Source organism: Jaculus jaculus, chromosome 12, assembly GCF_020740685.1.
Source record: "Jaculus jaculus isolate mJacJac1 chromosome 12, mJacJac1.mat.Y.cur, whole genome shotgun sequence".
Classification (NCBI taxonomy): domain Eukaryota; kingdom Metazoa; phylum Chordata; class Mammalia; order Rodentia; family Dipodidae; genus Jaculus; species Jaculus jaculus.
The window spans coordinates 64448231-64467557 of NC_059113.1; positions in this window are offsets into that span (position 1 = coordinate 64448231).

A 19327-nucleotide genomic window follows, 5' to 3' on the forward strand; every position below is an offset into this window, starting at 1 on the left:
GACAAGAGCAGGGGTGAAGGCACATACAGGAGCAGGGGTGAAGAGCACTGACATGAGCAAGGGTAAGGGGACTGACAGGAGCAGGGGTGAGGGTACTATCATGAGCAGGGGTGAGGGCACTGACAGGATCAGGGCTGAGGGCACTGATAGGAGCAGGGGTGAGGGTAGTGATAGGAGCTGGGGTGAGGGCCCTGACAGGAGCAGGGGTGAGGGGCACTGACAGGAGCAGGGGTGAGGGCACTGACAGGAGTAGGGGTGAGGGCACTGTCTGGAGCAGGGGTAGGGTACTGACAGGAGCAGGGGTGAGGGTACAGACAGGAGCAGGAGTGAGGGTACTGACAGGAGCAGGAGTGAGGGGCACTGACAGGAGCAAGGGTGAGGGTACTGACAGGAACAGGGGTGAGGGTACTGACAGGAGCAATGGTAAGGGTACTGAGAGGAGCAGGGGTGATGGCACTGACAGGAGCAGAGGTGAGGATACAGACAGGAGCAGGGGTGAGGGGCACTGACAGGAGCAGGGGTGAGGTTACTGACAGGAGCAGGAGTGAGGCTACTGACAGGAGCAGGAGTGAGGGGCACTGACAGGAGCAGAGGTGAGGGTACTGACAGGAGCAGGGGTGAGCGGCACTGACAGGAGCAAGGGTGAGTGGCACTGACAGGAGCAAGGGTGAGGGGCACTGACAGGAGCAGGGGTGAGGGGCACTGACAGGAGCACGGGTGAGGGTACTGACAGGAGCAGGAGTGAGGGTACTGACAGGAGCAAGGGTGAGTGGCACTGACAGGAGCAAGGGTGAGGGGCACTGACAGGAGCAGGGGTGAGGGGCACTGACAGGAGCAGGGGTGAGGGTACTGACAGGAGCAGTGGTGAGGGCACTGACAGAAGCAGGGGTGAGGGGCACTGACAGGAGCAGGGGTGAGGGGCAATGACAGGAGGAGGGGTGAGGGCACTGACTGGAGCAGGGGTGAGGGTACTGACAGGAGCAGGGGTGAGGGCACTGACAGGAGCAGGTGTTCGGGGCACTGTCAGGAGCAGGGATGAGGGTACTGACAGGAGCAGGGGTGAGGGTACTGACAGGAGCAGGGGTGAGGGCACTGACAGGAGCAGGGGTGAGGGCACTGACAGGAGGAGGGGTGAGGGCACTGACAGTCGCAGGGGTGAGGGGCACTGACAGGAGCAGCGGTGAGGGCACTGACAGTCACAGGGGTGAGGGCACTGACAGGAGCAGGGGTGAGGGGCATTGACAGGAGCAGGGCTGATGGCACTGACTGGAGCAGGGGTGAGGGCACAGACAGGAGCAGGGGTGAGGGCACTGACAGGAGCAGGGGTGAGGAGCACTGACAGGAGCTGGGGTGAGGGTACTGACACGAGCAGGGGTGAGGGCACTGACAGTAGCAGGGGTGAGGAGCACTGAAAGGAGCAGGGATGAGGGCACTGACAGGAGCAGGGGTGAGGGCACTGTCTTGTGCAGGGGTGTGGAGCACTGACTGGAGCAGGGGTGAGGGTACTGACAGAAGCAGTGGTGAGAGTACTGACAGGAACAGGGGTGATGGCACTGACAGGAGCAGGGGTGAGGGTACTGACAGGAGCAGGTGTAGGGCACTGGCAGGAGCAGGGGTGAGGGCACTGACAGGAACTGGGGTGAGGGGCACTTACAGGAGCAGGGGTGAGGATACTGACAGGAACAGGGGTGAGGTAACTGACATGAGCACTGTTGAGGGCAGTGACAGGAGCAGGGAAGAGGGGAACTGACAGGAGCAGGGGTGAGGGCACTGACTGGAGCAGGGGTGAGGGCACTGACAGGAGCAGGGGTGAGGAGCACTGACTGGAGCAGGGTTGAGGGCACTGACTGGAGCAGTGGTGAGGGTACTGACAGGAGCAGGGGTGAAGGTACTGACAGCAGCCGCGGTGAGGCACTGACAGGAACAGGGGTGAGGTAACTGACATGAGCACTGTTGAGGGCAGTGACAGGAGCAGGGAAGAGGGGAACTGACAGGAGCAGGGGTTTGGGCAGTGACAGGAGCAGGGGTGAGGGCACTGATATGAGCAGGGATGAAGGCACAAACAGGAGCAGGGGTGAGGAGCACTGACATGAGCAAGGTTAAGGGCACTGACAGGAGCAGGGGTGAGGGTACTGTCATGAGCAGGGGTGATGGCACTGACAGGAGCAGGGGTGAGGGTACTGTCATGAGCAGGGGTGAGGGTACTGACAGGAGCAGGGGTGAGGGTACTGACAGGGGCAGGGGAGAGGGGCAGTGACAGGAGCAGGGGTGAGGGTACTGACAGGAGGTGGGGTGAGGGCCCTGACAGGAGCTGGGGTGAGAGCACTGACAGGAGCAGGGGTTAGGAGCACTGACTGGAGCAGGGGTGAGGGTACTGACAGGAGCTGGGGTGAGGGCCCTGACAGGAGCAGGGGTGAGGGCACTGACAGGAGCAGGGGTTAGGAGCACTGACTGGAGCAGGGGTGAGGGTACTGACAGGAGGAGCGGTGAGGAGCACTGACAGGAGCAGGGGTGAGGGTACTGACAGGAGCAGGGGTAAGGGTACTGACAGGAGCAGGGGTGAGGGTACTGTCATGAGCAGGGGTGATGGCACTGACAGGAGCATGGGTGAGTGGCACTGACTGAAGCAAGGGTGAGGGCACTGACAGGAATAGGGGTTAGGGGCACTGAAAGGAGCAGGGATGAGGGGCACTGACAGGAGCAGGGGTGAGGAGCACTGACTGGAGCAGAGGTGAGGGCACTGACAGGAGCAGGCGTGAGGAGCACTGACAGGAGCAGGGGTGAGGGTACTGACAGGGGCAGGGGAGAGGGGCAGTGAATGGAGCAGGGGTGAGGGTACTGACAGGAGCTGGGGTGAGGGCCCTGACAGGAGCTGGGGTGAGGGCACTGACAGGAGCAGGGGTGAGGGCACTGAGAGGAGCAGGGGTTAGGAGCACTGACTGGAGCAGGGGTGAGGGTACTGACAGTAGCAGGGGTGAGGAACACTTACAGGAGCAGGGGTGAGGGCACTGACAGGAGCAGGGGTGAGGGGCACTGACAGGAGCAGGGATGAGGGTACTGACAGGAGCAGGGGTGAGGGCACTGACAGGAGGAGGGGTGAGGGCACTGACAGTTGCAGGGGTGAGGGGCACTGACAGTCGCAGGGGTGAGGGCACTGACAGGAAGAGGGGTGAGGGCACTGACAGGAGCAGGGGTGAGGGCACTGACTGGAGCAGGGGTGAGGGCACAGACAGGAGCAGGGGTGAGGGCACTGACAGTCGCAGGGGTGAGGGGCACTGACAGGAGCAGGGTTGAGGGGCACTGACAGGAGCAGGGGTGAGGGTACTGACACGAGCAGGGGTGAGGGCACTGACAGGAGCAGGGGTAAGGGCACTGTCTGGTGCAGGGGTGAGGAGCACTGACTGGAGCAGGGGTGAGGGCACTGACAGGAGTAGGGGTGAGGGCACTGACAGGAGCAGGGGTGAGGGCACTGACAGGAGGAGGGATGAGGGCACTGACAGGAGCAGGTGTGAGGGGCACTGACAGGAGCAGGGGTGAGGGTACTGACAGGAGCAGGAGTGAGGCTACTGACAGGAGCAGGAGTGAGGGGCACTGACAGGAGCAAGGGTGAGGAGCACTGACAGGAGCAGGGGTGAGGGTACTGACAGGAGCAGGGGTGAGGGTACTGACAGGAGCAGGATTGAGGCTACTGACAGGAGCAGGAGTGAGGGGCAATGACAGGAGCAGGGGTGAGGGTACTGACAGGAGCAGGGGTGAGGGTACTGACAGGAGCAGGAGTGAGGCTACTGACAGGAGCAGGAGTGAGGGGCAATGACAGGAGCAAGGGTGAGGGTACTGACAGGAGCAGGGGTGAGGGTACTGACAGGAGCAGGGGTGAGGGTACTGACAGGAGGAGGATTGAGGCTACTGACAGGAGCAGGAGTGAGGGGCACTGACAGGAGCAGGGGTGAGGGTACTGACAGGAGCAGGAGTGAGGCTACTGACAGGAGCAGGAGTGAGGGGCACTGACAGGAGCAAGGGTGAGGAGCACTGACAGGAGCAGGGGTGAGGGTACTGACAGGAGCAGGGGTGAGGAGCACTGACAGGAGCAGGGGTGAGGGTCATTGACAGGAGCAGAGGTGAAGGCACTGACATGAACAGGGGTGAGGGTCACTGACAGTAGCAGGGGTGAGGGCACTGACAGGAGCAGGAGTGAGGGCACTGACAGGAGCAGGGTGAGGGCACTGACAGGAGGAGGGGTGAGGGCACTGACAGGAGCAGGGGTGAGGGCACTGGCAAAGCAGGGGTGAGGGCACTGACCCTCGAAGGGGTGAGGGGAACTGAGAGGAGCAGCGGTGAGGGCACTGACAGGAGCAGGGGTGAGGGGCACTGACAGGAGCAGGGGTGAGGGGCACTGACAGGAGCAGGGGTGAGGGGCACTGACAGGAGCAGGGGTGAGGGTACTGACAGGAGCAGGGATGAGGGGCACTGACAGAAGCAGGGGTGAGGGTACGGATAGGAGGAGGGGTGAGGGCACTGACTGGAGCAGGGGTGAGGGTACTGACAGGAGCAGGGGTGAGGGCACTGACAGAGGCAGGGGTTTGGGGCACTGTCAGGAGCAGGGATGAGGGTACTGAGAGGAGCAGGGGTGAGGGTACTGACAGGAGCTGGGGTGAGGGGCACTGACAGGAGCAGGAGTGAGGGTACTGACAGGAGCAGGGGTGAGGAGCAATGACAGGAGCAGGAGTGAGGGTACTGACAGAGGCAGGGGTGAGGGGCACTGACAGGAGCAGGGGTGAGGGGCACTGACAGAAGCAGGTGTGAGGGTACTGACAGGAGCAGCGGTGAGGGCCCTGACAGAAGCAGGGGTGAGGGCACTGACAGGAGCAGGGGTGAGGGCACTGACAGGAACAGGCGTGAGGGTTATGACAGGAGCAGGGGTGAGAGCACTGACTGGAGCAGGGGTGAGGGGCAATGACAGGAGGAGGGGTGAGGGCACTGACTGGAGCAGGGGTGAGGGTACTGACAGGAGCAGGGGTGAGGGCACTGACAGGAGCAGGTGTTCGGGGCACTGTCAGGAGCAGGGCTGAGGGTACTGACAGGAGCAGGGGTGAGGGCACTGACAGGAGCAGGGGTGAGGGCACTGACAGTCGCAGGGGTGAGGGCACTGACAGGAGCAGGTGTGAGGGGCACTGACAGGAGCAGGGGTGAGGGCACTGACAGTCGCAGGGGTGAGGGTACTGACAGGAGCAGGAGTGAGGCTACTGACAGGAGCAGGAGTGAGGGGCACTGACAGGAGCAAGGGTGAGGAGCACTGACAGGAGCAGGGGTGAGGGTACTGACAGGAGCAGGGGTGAGGGTACTGACAGGAGCAGGATTGAGGCTACTGACAGGAGCAGGAGTGAGGGGCACTGACAGGAGCAGGGGTGAGGGTACTGACAGGAGCAGGGGTGAGGGTACTGACAGGAGCAGGAGTGATGGTACTGACAGAGTTAGGGGTGAGGGGCACTGACAGCAGTAGGGGTTAGGGTCATTTACAGGAGCATGGATGAGGGTCACTGACAGGAGCAGAGGTGAAGGCACTGACATGAACAGGGGTGAGGGTCACTGACAGTAGCAGGGGTGAGGGCCCTGACAGGAGCAGGGTGAGGGCACTGACAGGAGGAGGGGTGAGGGCACTGACAGAAGCAGGGGTGAGGGCACTGGCAAAGCAGGGGTGAGGGCACTGACAGTCGCAGGGGTGAGGGGCACTGACAGAAGCAGCGGTGAGGGCACTGACAGTCGCAGGGGTGAGGGCACTGACAGGAGCAGGGGTGAGGGGCACTGACAGGAGCAGGGGTGAGGGGCACTGACAGGAGCAGGGGTGAGGGGCACTGACAGGAGCAGGGGTGAGGGTACTGACAGGAGCAGTGGTGAGGGCACTGACAGAAGCAGGGGTGAGGGGCACTGACAGGAGCAGGGGGGGGGCAATGACAGGAGGAGGGGTGAGGGCACTGACTGGAGCAGGGGTGAGGGTACTGACCGGAGCAGGGGTGAGGGCACTGACAGGAGCAGAATTTGGGGCACTGACAGGAGTAGGGGTGAGGGTACTGAGAGGAGCAGGGGTGAGGGTACTGACAGGAGCTGGGGTGAGGGCACTGACAGGAGCAGGGGTGAGGGCACTGACAGGAGGAGGGGTGAGGGCACTGACAGTCGCAGGGGTGAGGGGCACTGACAGGAGCAGCGGTGAGGGCACTGACAGTAGCAGGGGTGAGGGCACTGACAGGAAGAGGGGTGAGGGCACTGACAGGAGCAGGGGTGAGGGGCATTGACAGGAGCAGGGGTGACGGCACTGACTGGAGCAGGGGTGAGGGCACTGTCTTGTGCAGGGGTGTGGAGCACTGACTGGAGCAGGGGTGAGGGTACTGACAGAAGCAGTGGTGAGGGTACTGACAGGAACAGGGGTGATGGCACTGACAGGAGCAGGGGTGAGGGTACTGACAGGAGCAGGTTTAGGGCACTGGCAGGAGCAGGGGTGAGGGCACTGACAGGAACTGGGGTGAGGGGCACTAACAGGAGCAGGGGTGAGGATACTGACAGGAACCGGCGTGAGGTAACTGACATGAGCACTGTTGAGGGCAGGGACAGGAGCAGGGAAGAGGGGAACTGACAGGAGCAGGGGTGAGTGCACTGACTGGAGCAGGGGTGAGGGTACTGACAGGAGCAGGGGTGAGGAGCACTGACAGGAGCAGGGGTGAGGGCACTGACTGGAGCAGTGGTGAGGGTACTGACAGGAGCAGGGGTGAAGGTACTGACAGCAGCCGCGGAGAGGCACTGACAGGAACAGGGGTGAGGTAACTGACATGAGCACTGTTGAGGGCAGTGACAGGAGCAGGGAAGAGGGGAACTGACAGGAGCAGGGGTTTGGGCACTGACAGGAGCAGGGGTGAGGGTAGTGACAGGAGCAGGGGTGAGGGTACTGACAGGAGCAGGGGTGAGGTTACTGTCATGAGCAGGGGTGAGGGCACTGACAGGAGCAGGCGTGAGGGTACTGACAGGGGCAGGGGAGAGGGGCAGTGACAGGAGGAGGGGTGAGGGCACTGACAGGAGTAGCATCAGGGCCCTGACAGGAGCTGGGGTGAGAGCACTGACAGGAGCAGGGGTGAGGGCACTGATAGGAGCAGGGGTGAGGGCCCTGACAGGAGCAGGGGTGAGGGCACTGACAGGAGCAGGGGTGAGGGCACTGACAGGAGGAGGGGTGAGGGCACTGACAGTCGCAGGGGTGAGGGGCACTGACAGGAGCAGCGGTGAGGGCACTGACAGTCGCAGGGGTGAGGGCACTGACTGGAGCAGGGGTGAGGGCACAGACAGGAGCAGGGGTGAGGGCACTGACAGGAGTAGGGGTCAGGGCACTGACAGGAGCAGGGGTGAGGAGCACTGACAGGAGCAGGGGTGAGGGTACTGACACGAGCAGGGGTGAGGGCACTGACAGTAGCAGGGGTGGGGAGCACTGAAAGGAGCAGGGGTGAGGGCACTGACAGGAGCAGGGGTGAGGGCACTGTCTTGTGCAGGGGTGTGGAGCACTGACTGGAGCAGGGGTGAGGGTACTGACAGAAGCAGTGGTGAGGGTACTGACAGGAACAGGGGTGATGGCACTGACAGGAGCAGGGGTGAGGGTACTGACAGGAGCAGGTGTAGGGCACTGGCAGGAGCAGGGGTGAGGGCACTGACAGGAACTGGGGTGAGGGGCACTAACAGGAGCAGGGGTGAGGATACTGACAGGAACAGGGGTGAGGTAACTGACATGAGCACTGTTGAGGGCAGGGACAGGAGCAGGGAAGAGGGGAACTGACAGGAGCAGGGGTGAGGGCACTGACTGGAGCAGGTGTGAGGGTACTGACAGGAGCAGGGGTGAGGAGCACTGACTGGAGCAGGGGTGAGGGCACTGACTGGAGCAGTGGTGAGGGTACTGACAGGAGCAGGGGTGAAGGTACTTACAGCAGCAGCAGTGAGGCACTGACAGGAACAGGGGTGAGGTAACTGACATGAGCACTGTTGAGGGCAGTGACAGGAGCAGGGAAGAGGGGAACTGACAGGAGCAGGGGTTTGGGCAGTGACAGGAGCAGGGGTGAGGGCACTGATATGAGCAGGGATGAAGGCACAAACAGGAGCAGGGGTGAGGAGCACTGACATGAGCAAGGTTAAGGGCACTGACAGGAGCAGGGGTGAGGGTATTGACAGGAGCAGGGGTGAGGGTACTGACAGGAGCAGGGGTGAGGGCACTGACAGGAGCAGGGGTGAGGGTACTGACAGGGGCAGGGGAGAGGGGCAGTGACAGGAGAAGGGGTGAGGGTACTGACAGGAGGTGGGTTGAGAGCCCTGACAGGAGCTGGGGTGAGAGCACTGACAGGAGCAGGGGTGAGGGCCCTGACAGGAGCAGGGGTGAGGGTACTGACAGGAGGAGGGGTGAGGGTACTGACAGGAGCAGGAGTGAGGCTACTGACAGGAACAGGAGTGAGGGGCACTGACAGGAGCAAGGGTGAGGAGCACTGACAGGAGCAGGGGTGTGGGTACTGACAGGAGCAGGGGTGAGGGTACTGACAGGAGCAGTGGTGAGGGTACTGACAGGAGCACGGGTGAGGGCACTGACAGGAGGAGGGGTGAGGGCACTGACAGTCGCAGGGGTGAGGGGCACTGACAGTCGCAGGGGTGAAGTCACTGAGAGGAAGAGGGGTGAGGGCACTGACAGGAGCAGGGGTGAGGGGCATTGACAGGAGCAGGGGTGAAGGCACTGACTGGAGCAGGGGTGAGGGCACAGACAGGAGCAGGGGTGAGGGCACTGACAGGAGTAGGGGTCAGGGCACTGACAGGAGCAGGGGTGAGGAGCACTGACAGGAGCAGGGGTGAGGGCACTGACAGTAGCAGGGGTGGGGAGCACTGAAAGGACCAGGGGTGAGGGCACTGACAGGAGCAGGGGTGAGGGCACTGTCTTGTGCAGAGGTGTGGAGCACTGACTGGAGCAGGGGTGAGGGTACTGACAGAAGCAGTGGTGAGGGTACTGACAGGAACAGGGGTGATGGCACTGACAGGAGCAGGGGTGAGGGTACTGACATGAGCAGGTGTAGGGCACTGGCAGGAGCAGGGTTGAGGGCACTGACAGGAACTGGGGTGAGGAGCACTAACTGGAGCAGGGGTGAGGGTACTGACAGGAGCAGGGGTGAGGGCACTGACAGGAGCAGGGGTGAGGGCACTGACAGGAGGAGGGGTGAGGGCACTGACAGTCGCAGGGGTGAGGGGCACTGACAGGAGCAGCGGTGAGGTCACTGACAGTCGCAGGGGTGAGGGCACTGACAGGAAGAGGGGTGAGGGCACTGACAGGAGCAGGGGTGAGGGCACTGACTGGAGCAGGGGTGAGGGCACAGACAGGAGCAGGTGTGAGGGCACTGACAGGAGTAGGGGTCAGGGCACTGACAGGAGCAGGGGTGAGGAGCACTGACAGGAGAAGGGGTGAGGGTACAGACACGAGCAGGGGTGATGGCACTGACAGGAGCAGGGGTGAGGGTACTGACAGGAGCAGGTGTAGGGCACTGGCAGGAGCAGGGGTGAGGGCACTGACAGGAACTGGGGTGAGGGGCACTAACAGGAGCAGGGGTGAGGATACTGACAGGAACAGGGGTGAGGTAACTGACATGAGCACTGTTGAGGGCAGTGACAGGAGCAGGGAAGAGGGGAACTGACAGGAGCAGGGGTGAGGTCACTGACAGGAGCAGGGGTGAGGGCACTGACAGGAGCAGGGGTGAGGAGCACTGACTGGAGCAGGGGTGAGGGCACTGACTGGAGCAGTGGTGAGGGTACTGACAGGAGCAGGGGTGAAGGTACTGACAGCAGCCGCGGAGAGGCACTGACAGGAACAGGGGTGAGGTAACTGACATGAGCACTGTTGAGGGCAGTGACAGGAGCAAGGAAGAGGGGTACTGACAGGAGCAGGGGTTTGGGCAGTGACAGGAGCAGGGGTGAGGGCACTGATATGAGCAGGGATGAAGGCACAAACAGGAGCAGGGGTGAGGAGCACTGACATGAGCAAGGTTAAGGGCACTGACAGGAGCAGGGGTGAGGGTAGTGACAGGAGCAGGGGTGAGGGTACTGACAGGAGCAGGGGTGAGGTTACTGTCATGAGCAGGGGTGAGGGCACTGACAGGAGCAGGCGTGAGGGTACTGACAGGGGCAGGGGTGAGGGCACTGACAGGAGCAGGGGTGAGGGCACTGACAGGAGCAAGGGTGAGGAGCACTAACAGGAGCAGGGGTGAGGGGCACTGACTGAAGCAGCGGTGAGGGTACTGACAGGAGCAGGGGTGAGGGCACTGACAGGAGCAGGGGTGAGGGGAACTGACAGGAGAAGGGGTGAGGAGCACTGACAGGAGCAGGGGTGAGGGTACTGACAGGAACAGGAGTGAGGCTACTGAAAGGAGCAGGAGTGAGGGGCAATGACAGGAGCAAGGGTGAGGGTACTGACAGGAGCAGGGGTGAGGGTACTGACAGGAGCAGGTGTGAGGGTACTGACAGAGGCAGGGGTGAGGGCACTGACAGGAGCAGTGGTGAGGGCCCTGACAGAAGCAGGGGTGAGGGCACTGACAGGAGCAGGGGTGAGGGCACTGACAGGAACAGGGGTGAGGGGCACTGAAAGGAGCAGGGGTGAGGGCACTGACAGGAGCAGGGTTGAGGGTACTGACAGGAGCAGGGCTGAGGGCACTGACAGGAGCAGGGGTGAGGGCACTGACAGGAGCAGGGGTGAGGGTACTGACAGGAGCAGGGCTGAGGGCACTGAGAGGAGCAGGGGTGAGGGGCACTGACAGGAGCAGGGATGAGGGTACTGACAGGAGCAGGGGTGAGGGTACAGACAGGAGCAGGGGTGAGGGCACTGACAGGAGCAGGGTTGAGGGCACTGACAGGAGTAGGGGTGAGGGCACTGACAGGAGCAGGGGTGAGGGTCACTGAGAGGAGCAGGAATGAGGGCACAGACAGGAGTAGGGGTGAGGGCACTGACAGGAGGAGGGATGAGGGCACAGACAGGAGTAGGGGTGAGGGCACTGAGAGGAGCAGGAGTGAGGCTACTGACAGGAGCAGGAGTGAGGGGCACTGACAGGAGCAAGGGTGAGGAGCACTGACAGGAGCAGGGGTGAGGGTACTGACAGGAGCAGGATTGAGGCTACTGACAGGAGCAGGAGTGAGGGGCACTGACAGGAGCAGGGGTGAGGGTACTGACAGTAGCAGGGGTAAGGGTACTGACAGGAGCAGGAGTGATGGTACTGACAGAGGCAGGGGTGAGGGGCACTGACAGGAGCAGGGGTGAGGAGCACTGACAGGAGCAGGGGTGAGGGTCACTGACAGGAGCAGAGGTGAAGGCACTGATATGAACAGGGGTGTGGGTCACTGACAGTAGCAGGGGTGAGGGCACTGACAGGAGTAGCGGTGAGGGCACTGACAGGAGCAGGGTGAGGGCACTGACAGGAGGAGGGGTGAGGGCACTGACAGAAGCAGGGGTGAGGGCACTGGCAAAGCAGGGGTGAGGGCACTGACAGTCGCAGGGGTGAGGGGCACTGAGAGGAGCAGCGGTGAGGGCACTGACAGTCGCAGGGGTGAGGGCACTGACAGGAGCAGGGGTGAGGGGCATTGACAGGAGCAGGGGTGAGGGGCACTGACAGGAGCAGGGGTGAGGGGCACTGACAGGAGCAGGGGGGGGCAATGACAGGAGAAGGGGTGAGGGCACTGACTGGAGCAGGGGTGAGGGTACTGACAGGAGCAGGGGTGAGGGCACTGACAGGAGCAGGGGTTTGGGGCACTGTCAGGAGCAGGGATGAGGGTACTGACAGGAGCAGGGGTGAGGGTACTGACAGGAGGAGGGGTGAGGGCACTGACAGTCACAGGGGTGAGGGGCACTGACAGGAGCAGCGGTGAGGGCACTGACAGTCGCAGGGGTGAGGGCACTGACAGGAAGAGGGGTGAGGGCACTGACAGGAGCAGGGGTGAGGGGCATTGACAGGAGCAGGGGTGAGGGCACTGACTGGAGCAGGGGTGAGGGCACAGACAGGAGCAGGGGTGAAGGCACTGACAGGAGTAGGGGTCAGGGCACTGACAGGAGCAGGGGTGAGGAGCACTGACAGGAGCAGGGGTGAGGGTACTGACACGAGCAGGGGTGAGGGCACTGACAGTAGCAGGGGTGGGGAGCACTGAAAGGACCAGGGGTGAGGGCACTGACAGGAGCAGGGGTGAGGGCACTGTCTTGTGCAGGGGTGTGGAGCACTGACTGGAGCAGGGGTGAGGGTACTGACAGACGCAGTGGTGAGGGTACTGACAGGAACAGGGGTGATGGAACTGACAGGAGCAGGGGTGAGGGTACTGACAGGAGCAGGTGTAGGGCACTGGCAGGAGCAGGGTTGAGGGCACTGACAGGAACTGGGGTGAGGGGCACTAACAGGAGCAGGAGTGAGGATACTGACAGGAACAGGGGTGAGGTAACTGACATGAGCACTGTTGAGGGCAGTGACAGGAGCAGGGAAGAGGGGAACTGACAGGAGCAGGGGTGAGGGCACTGACTGGAGCAGGGGTGAGGGTACTGACAGGAGCAGGGGTGAGGAGCACTGACTGGAGCAGGGGTGAGGGCACTGACTGGAGCAGTGGTGAGGGTACTGACAGGAGCAGGGGTGAAGGTACTGACAGCAGCAGCGGTGAGGCACTGACAGGAACAGGGGTGAGGTAACTGACATGAGCACTGTTGAGGGCAGTGACAGGAGCAGGGAAGAGGGGAACTGACAGGAGCAGGGGTTTGGGCAGTGACAGGAGCAGGGGTGAGGGCACTGATATGAGCAGGGATGAAGGCACAAACAGGAGCAGGGGTGAGGAGCACTGACATGAGCAAGGTTAAGGGCACTGACAGGAGCAGGGGTGAGGGTAGTGACAGGAGCAGGGGTGAGGGTACTGACAGGAGCAGGGGTGAGGTTACTGTCATGAGCAGGGGTGAGGGCACTGACAGGAGCATGCGTGAGGGTACTGACAGGGGCAGGGGAGAGGGGCAGTGACAGGAGCAGGGGTGAGGGTACTGACAGGAGCAGCGGTGAGGAGCACTGACAGGAGCAGGGGTGAGGGCACTGACAGGATCAGGGGTTAGGAGCACTGACTGGAGCAGGGGTGAGGGTACTGACAGGAGCAGCGGTGAGGAGCACTGACTGGAGCAGGGGTGAGGGTACTGACAGGAGCTGGGGTGAGGGCCCTGACAGGAGCAGGGGTGAGGGCACTGACAGGAGCAGGGGTGAGGGCACTGACAGGAGCAGGGGTTAGAGGCACTGACTGGAGCAGGGGTGAGGGTACTGACAGGAGCAGCGGTGAGGAGCACTGACAGGAGCAGGGGTGAGGGTACTGACAGGAGCAGGGGTGAGGGTACTGTCATGAGCAGGGGTGATGGCACTAACAGGAGCATGGGTGAGGGGCACTGACTGAAGCAAGTGTGAGGTCACAGACAGGAATAGGGGTGAGGGGCACTGAAAGGAGCAGGAATGAGGGGCACTGACAGGAGCAGGGGTGAGGAGCACTGACTGGAGCAGGGGTGAGGGTACTGACAGGAGCAAGGGTGAGGGTACTGACAGGAGCAGGGGTGAGGGCACTGACAGGAGCAGGTGTGAGGGTACTGACAGGAGCAAGGGTGAGGAGCACTGACAGGAGCAGGGGTGAGGGGCACCGACTGAAGCAGGGGTGAGGGTACTGACAGGGGCAGGGGAGCGGGGCAGTGAATGGAGCAGGGGTGAGGGTACTGACAGGAGCTGGGAGGAGGGCCCTGACAGGAGCTGGGGTGAGGGCACTGACAGAAGCAGGGGTGAGGCCACTGACAGGAGCAGGGGTTAGGAGCACTGACTGGAGGAGGGGTGAGGGTACTGACAGCAGCTGGGGTGAGGGCCCTGACAGGAGCAGGGGTGAGGGCACTGACAGGAGCATGGGGGAGGGCACTGACAGGAGCAGGGGTTAGGAGCACTGACTGGAGCAGGGGTGAGGGTACTGACAGGAGCAGGGGTGAGGGCACTGACAGGACAGGGGTGAGGGGCACTGACAGGAGCAGGGGTAAGGGGACTGAGAGGAGCAGGGGTGAGGGGCACTGATAGAGGCACGTGTGAGGGTACTGACAGGAACAGGGGTCAGGACACTGACAGGAGCAGGTGTGAGGAGCACTGACTGGAGCAGTGGTGAGGTCACTGACAGGAGCAGGGGTGAGGGCACTGACTGGAGCAGGGGTGAGGGGCACTAACAGGAGCAGGGGTGAGGATACTGACAGGAACAGGAGTGAGGGTACTGACATGAGCACTGTTGAGGGCAGTGACAGGAGCAGGGGAGAGGGGAACTGACAGGAGCAGGGGTGAGGGCACTGACAGGAGCAGGGGTGAGGGCACTGACATGAGCTGGGGTGAAGGCACAAACAGGAGCAGGGGTGAAGAGCACTGACATGAGCAAGGGTAAGGGGACTGACAGGAGCAGGGGTGAGGGTAGTGACAGGAGCAGGGGTGAGGGTACTGTCATGAGCAGGGGTTAGGGCACTGACAGGATCAGGGCTGAGGGCACTGATAGGAGCAGGGGTGAGGGTAGTGATAGGAGCTGGGGTGAGGGCCCTGACAGGAGCAGGGGTGAGGGGCACTGACAGGAGCAGGGGTGAGGGCACTGACAGGAGTAGGGGTGAGGGCACTGTCTGGAGCAGGGGTGAGGGCACTGACAGGAGCAGGGGTGAGGGGCACTGACAGGAGCAGGGGTGAGGGTACTGACAGGAGCAGGAGTGAGGCTACTGACAGGATCAGGAGTGAGGGGCACTGACAGGAGCAAGGGTGAGGGTACTGATAGGAGCAGGGGTGAGGGTACTGACAGGAGCAAGGGTAAGGGTACTGACAGGAGCAGGGGTGATGGCACTGACAGGAGCAGAGGTGAGGATACAGATAGGAGCAGGGGTGAGGGGCACTGACAGGAGCAGGGGTGAGGTTACTGACAGGAGCAGGAGTGATGGGGCACTGACAGGAGCAAGGGTGAGTGTACTGATAGGAGCAGGGGTAAGGTTACTGACAGGAGCAGGAGTGAGGGTACTGACAGGAGCAGGCGTGAGGGGCACTGACAGAAGCAGGGGTGAGGGGCACTGACAGGAACAGGGGTGAGTGTACTGACAGGAGCAGGGATGAGGGGCACTGACTGAAGCAAGGGTGAGGGCACTGACAGGAATAGGGGTGAGGGGCACTGGAAGGAGCAGGGATGAGGGGCACTGACAGGAGCAGGGGTGAGGAGCACTGACTGGAGCAGGGGTGAGGGCACTGACAGGAGCAGGGGTGAGGGTACTGACAGGAGCAAGGGTGAGGAGCACTGACAGGAGCATGGGTGAGGGGCACTGACTGAAGCAGGGGTGAGGGTACTGACAGGAGAAGGGGTGAGGGTACTGACAGGGGCAGGGTAGCGGGGCAGTGAATGGAGCAGGGGTGAGCGTACTGACAGGAGCTGGGGTGAGGGCCCTGACAGGAGCTGGGGTGAGGGCACTGACAGGAGCAGGGGTGAGGGCACTGACAGGAGCAGGGGTTAGGAGCACTGACTGGAGGAGGGGTGAGGGTACTGACAGGAGCTGGGGTGAGGGCCCTGACAGGAGCAGGGGTGAGGGCACTGACAGGAGCAGAGATGAGGGTACTGACAGGAGCAGGGGTGAGGGTACTGACAGGAGCAGGGGTAAGGGCACTGACGGGAGTTGGGGTGAGGGTACTGACAGGAGCAGAGATGAGGGTACTGACAGGAGCAGGAGTAAGGGCACTGACAGGAGCAGGGGTGAGGGCACTGACAGGAGCAGGGGTGAGGGTACTGACTGGAGCAGGGGTGAGGGCACTGACAGGAGCAAGGGTGAGGAGCACTGACAGGAGCAGGTTGTGAGGGTCACTGACAGGAGCAGGGGTGAGGGCACTGACAGGAGCAGAGGTGAGGGCACTGACAGGAGCAGGGGTGAGGGTACTGTCATGAGCAGGGGTGATGGCACTGACAGGAGCATGGGTGAGGGGCACTGACTGAAGCAGGGGGGAGGGTACTGACAGGAGCAGGGGTGAGGGCACTGACAGGAGCAGGGGTGAGGGGCACTGAAAGGAGCAGTGATGAGGGCACTGACAGGAGCATGGGTGAGGAGCACTGACTGGAGCAGGGGTGAGGGCACTGACAGGAGTAGGGGTGAGGGGTACTGACAGGAGCAGGGGTGAGGAGCACTGACTGGAGCAGGGGTGAGGAGCACTGACTGGTGCAGGTGTGAGGGCACTGACAGGAGTAGGGATGAAGGGTACTGACAGGAGCAGGGGTGAGGAGCACTGACTGGAGCAGGGGTGAGGGCACTGACTGGAGCAGTGGTGAGGGCACTGACAGGAGTAGGGGTGAGGGGTACTGACAGGAGCAGGGGTGAGGAGCACTGACTGGAGCAGGAGTGAGGGTACTGACACGAGCAGGGGTGAGGGTACTGACAGGAGCAGGGGTGAGGGTACTGACAGGAGCAGGGGTGGGGGCACTGACAGGATCAGGGGTGAGGGCACTGACAGGAGCAAGGGTGAGGAGCACTAACAAGAGCAGGGGTGAGGGGCACTGACTGAAGCAGCGGTGAGGGTACTGACAGGAGCAGGGGTGAGGGCACTGACAGGAGCAGGGGTGAGGGGCACTGACAGGAGAAGGGGTGAGGAGCACTGACAGGAGCAGGGGTGAGGGTACTGACAGGAGCAGGAGTGAGGGTACTGACAGGAGCAGGAGTGAGGCTACTGACAGGAGCAGGAGTGAGGGGCACTGACAGGAGCAAGGGTGAGGAGCACTGACAGGAGCAGGGGTGAGGGTACTGACAGGAGCAGGGGTGAGGGTACTGACAGGAGGAGGATTGAGGCTACTAACAGGAGCAGGAGTGAGGGGCACTGACAGGAGCAGTGGTGAGGGTACTGAGAGGAGCAGGGGTGAGGGTCCTGACAGGAGCAGGTGTGAGGGTACTGCCAGAGGCAGGGGTGAGGGCACTGACAGGAGCAGTGGTGAGGGCCCTGACAGAAGCAGGGGTGAGGGCACTGACAGGAGCAGGGGTGAGGGCACTGACAGGAACAGGGGTGAGGGGCACTGAAAGGAGCAGGGGTGAGGGCACTGACAGGAGCAGGGTTGAGGGTACTGACAGGAGCAGGGGTGAGGGCACTGACAGGAGCAGGGGTGAGGGTACTGACAGGAGCAGGGGTGAGGGTACTGACAGGAGCAGGTGTGAGGGTACTGACAGAGGCAGGGGTGAGGGCACTGACAGGAGCAGTGGTGAGGGCCCTGACAGAAGCAGGGGTGAGGGCACTGACAGGAGCAGGTGTGAGGGCACTGACAGGAACAGGGGTGAGGGGCACTGAAAGGAGCAGGGGTGAGGGCACTGACAGGAGCAGGGTTGAGGGTACTGACAGGAGCAGGGCTGAGGGCACTGACAGGAGCAGGGGTGAGGGCACTGACAGGAGCAGGGGTGAGGGCACTGAGAGGAGCAGGGGGGAGGGGCATTGACAGGAGCAGGGGTGAGGGGCACTGACAGGAGCAGGGGTGAGGGGCACTGACAGGAGCAGGGGTGAGGGTACTGACAGAAGCAGGGGTGAGGGGCACTGACAGGAGCAGGGGGGGCACTGACAGGAGCAGGGGTGAGGGTACAGACAGGAGCAGGGGTGGGCACTGACAGGAGTAGGGGTGAGGGCACTGACAGGAGTAGGGGTGAGGGCACTGACAGGAGCAGGGGTGAGGGTCACTGACAGGAGCAGGAATGAGGGCACTGACAGGAGTAGGGGTGAGGGCACTGACAGGAGCAGGGGTGAGGGAACTGACAGGAGCAGGAGTGAGGGTCACTGACAGGAGCAGGAGTGAGGGGCACTGACATGAGCAAGGTTGAGGAGCACTGACAGGAGCAGGGGTGAGGGTACTGACAGGAGCAGGGGTGAGGGTACTGACAGGAGCAGGATTGAGGCTACTGACAGGAGCATGAGTGAGGGGCACTGACAGGAGCAGGGGTGAGGGTACTGACAGGAGCAGGGGTGAGGGTATGACAGGAGCAGGAGTGAGGCTACTGCCAGGAGCAGGGGTGAGGCTACTGACAGGAGCAAGGGTGAGTGTACTGATAGGAGCAGGGGTAAGGTTACTGACAGGAGCAGGAGCGAGGGTACTGACAGGAGCAGGCGTGAGGGGCACTGACAGGAGCAGGGGTGAGGGGCACTGACTGAAGCAAGGGTGAGGGCACTGACAGGAATAGGGGTGAGGGGCACTGAAAGGAGCAGGGATGAGGGGCACTGACAGGAGCAGGGGTGAGGAGCACTGACTGGAGCAGGGGTGAGGGCACTGACAGGAGCAGGGGTGAGGGTACTGACAGGAGCAAGGGTGAGGAGCACTGACAGGAGCAGGGGTGAGGGGCACTGACTGAAGCAGGGGTGAGGGTACTGACAGGAGAAGGGGTGAGGGTACTGACAGGGGGAGGGTAGCGGGGCAGTGAATGGAGCAGGGGTGAGCGTACTGACAGGAGCTGGGGTGAGGGCCCTGACAGGAGCAGGGGTGAGGGCACTGACAGGAGCAGGGGTGAGGGCACTGACAGGAGCAGGGGTTAGGAGCACTGACTGGAGGAGGGGTGAGGGTACTGACAGGAGCTGGGGTGAGGGCCCTGACAGGAGCAGGGGTGAGGGCACTGACAGGAGCAGGGGTGAGGGTACTGACAGGAGCAGGGGTAAGGGTACTGACAGGAGCAGGGGTGAGGGCACTGACAGGAGCAGGGGTGAGGGTACTGACAGGAGCAGAGATGAGGGTACTGACAGGAGCAGGAGTAAGGGCACTGACAGGAGCAGGGGTGAGGGCACTGACAGGAGCAGGGGTGAGGGCACTGACTGGAGCAGGGGTGAGGGTACTGACAGGAGCAGGGGTGAGGAACACTGACAGGAGCAGGTGTGAGGGCACTGACAGGAGCAGGGGTGAGGAGCACTGACAGGAGCAGGGGTGAGGGCACTGACAGGAGCAGAGGTGAGGGCACTGACAGGAGCAGGGGTGAGGGTACTGTCATGAGCAGGGGTGATGGCACTGACAGGAGCATGGGTGAGGGGCACTGACTGAAGCAGGGGGGAGGGTACTGACAGGAGCAGGGGTGAGGAGCACTGACAGGAGCAGGGGTGAGGAGCACTGACAGGAGCAGTGGTGAGGGCACTGACAGGAACATGGGTGAGGAGCACTGACTGGAGCAGGTGTGAGGGCACTGACAGGAGTAGGGGTGAGGGGTACTGACAGGAGCAGGGGTGAGGAGCACTGACTGGAGCAGGAGTGAGGGTACTGACAGGAGCAGGGGTGAGGGTACTGA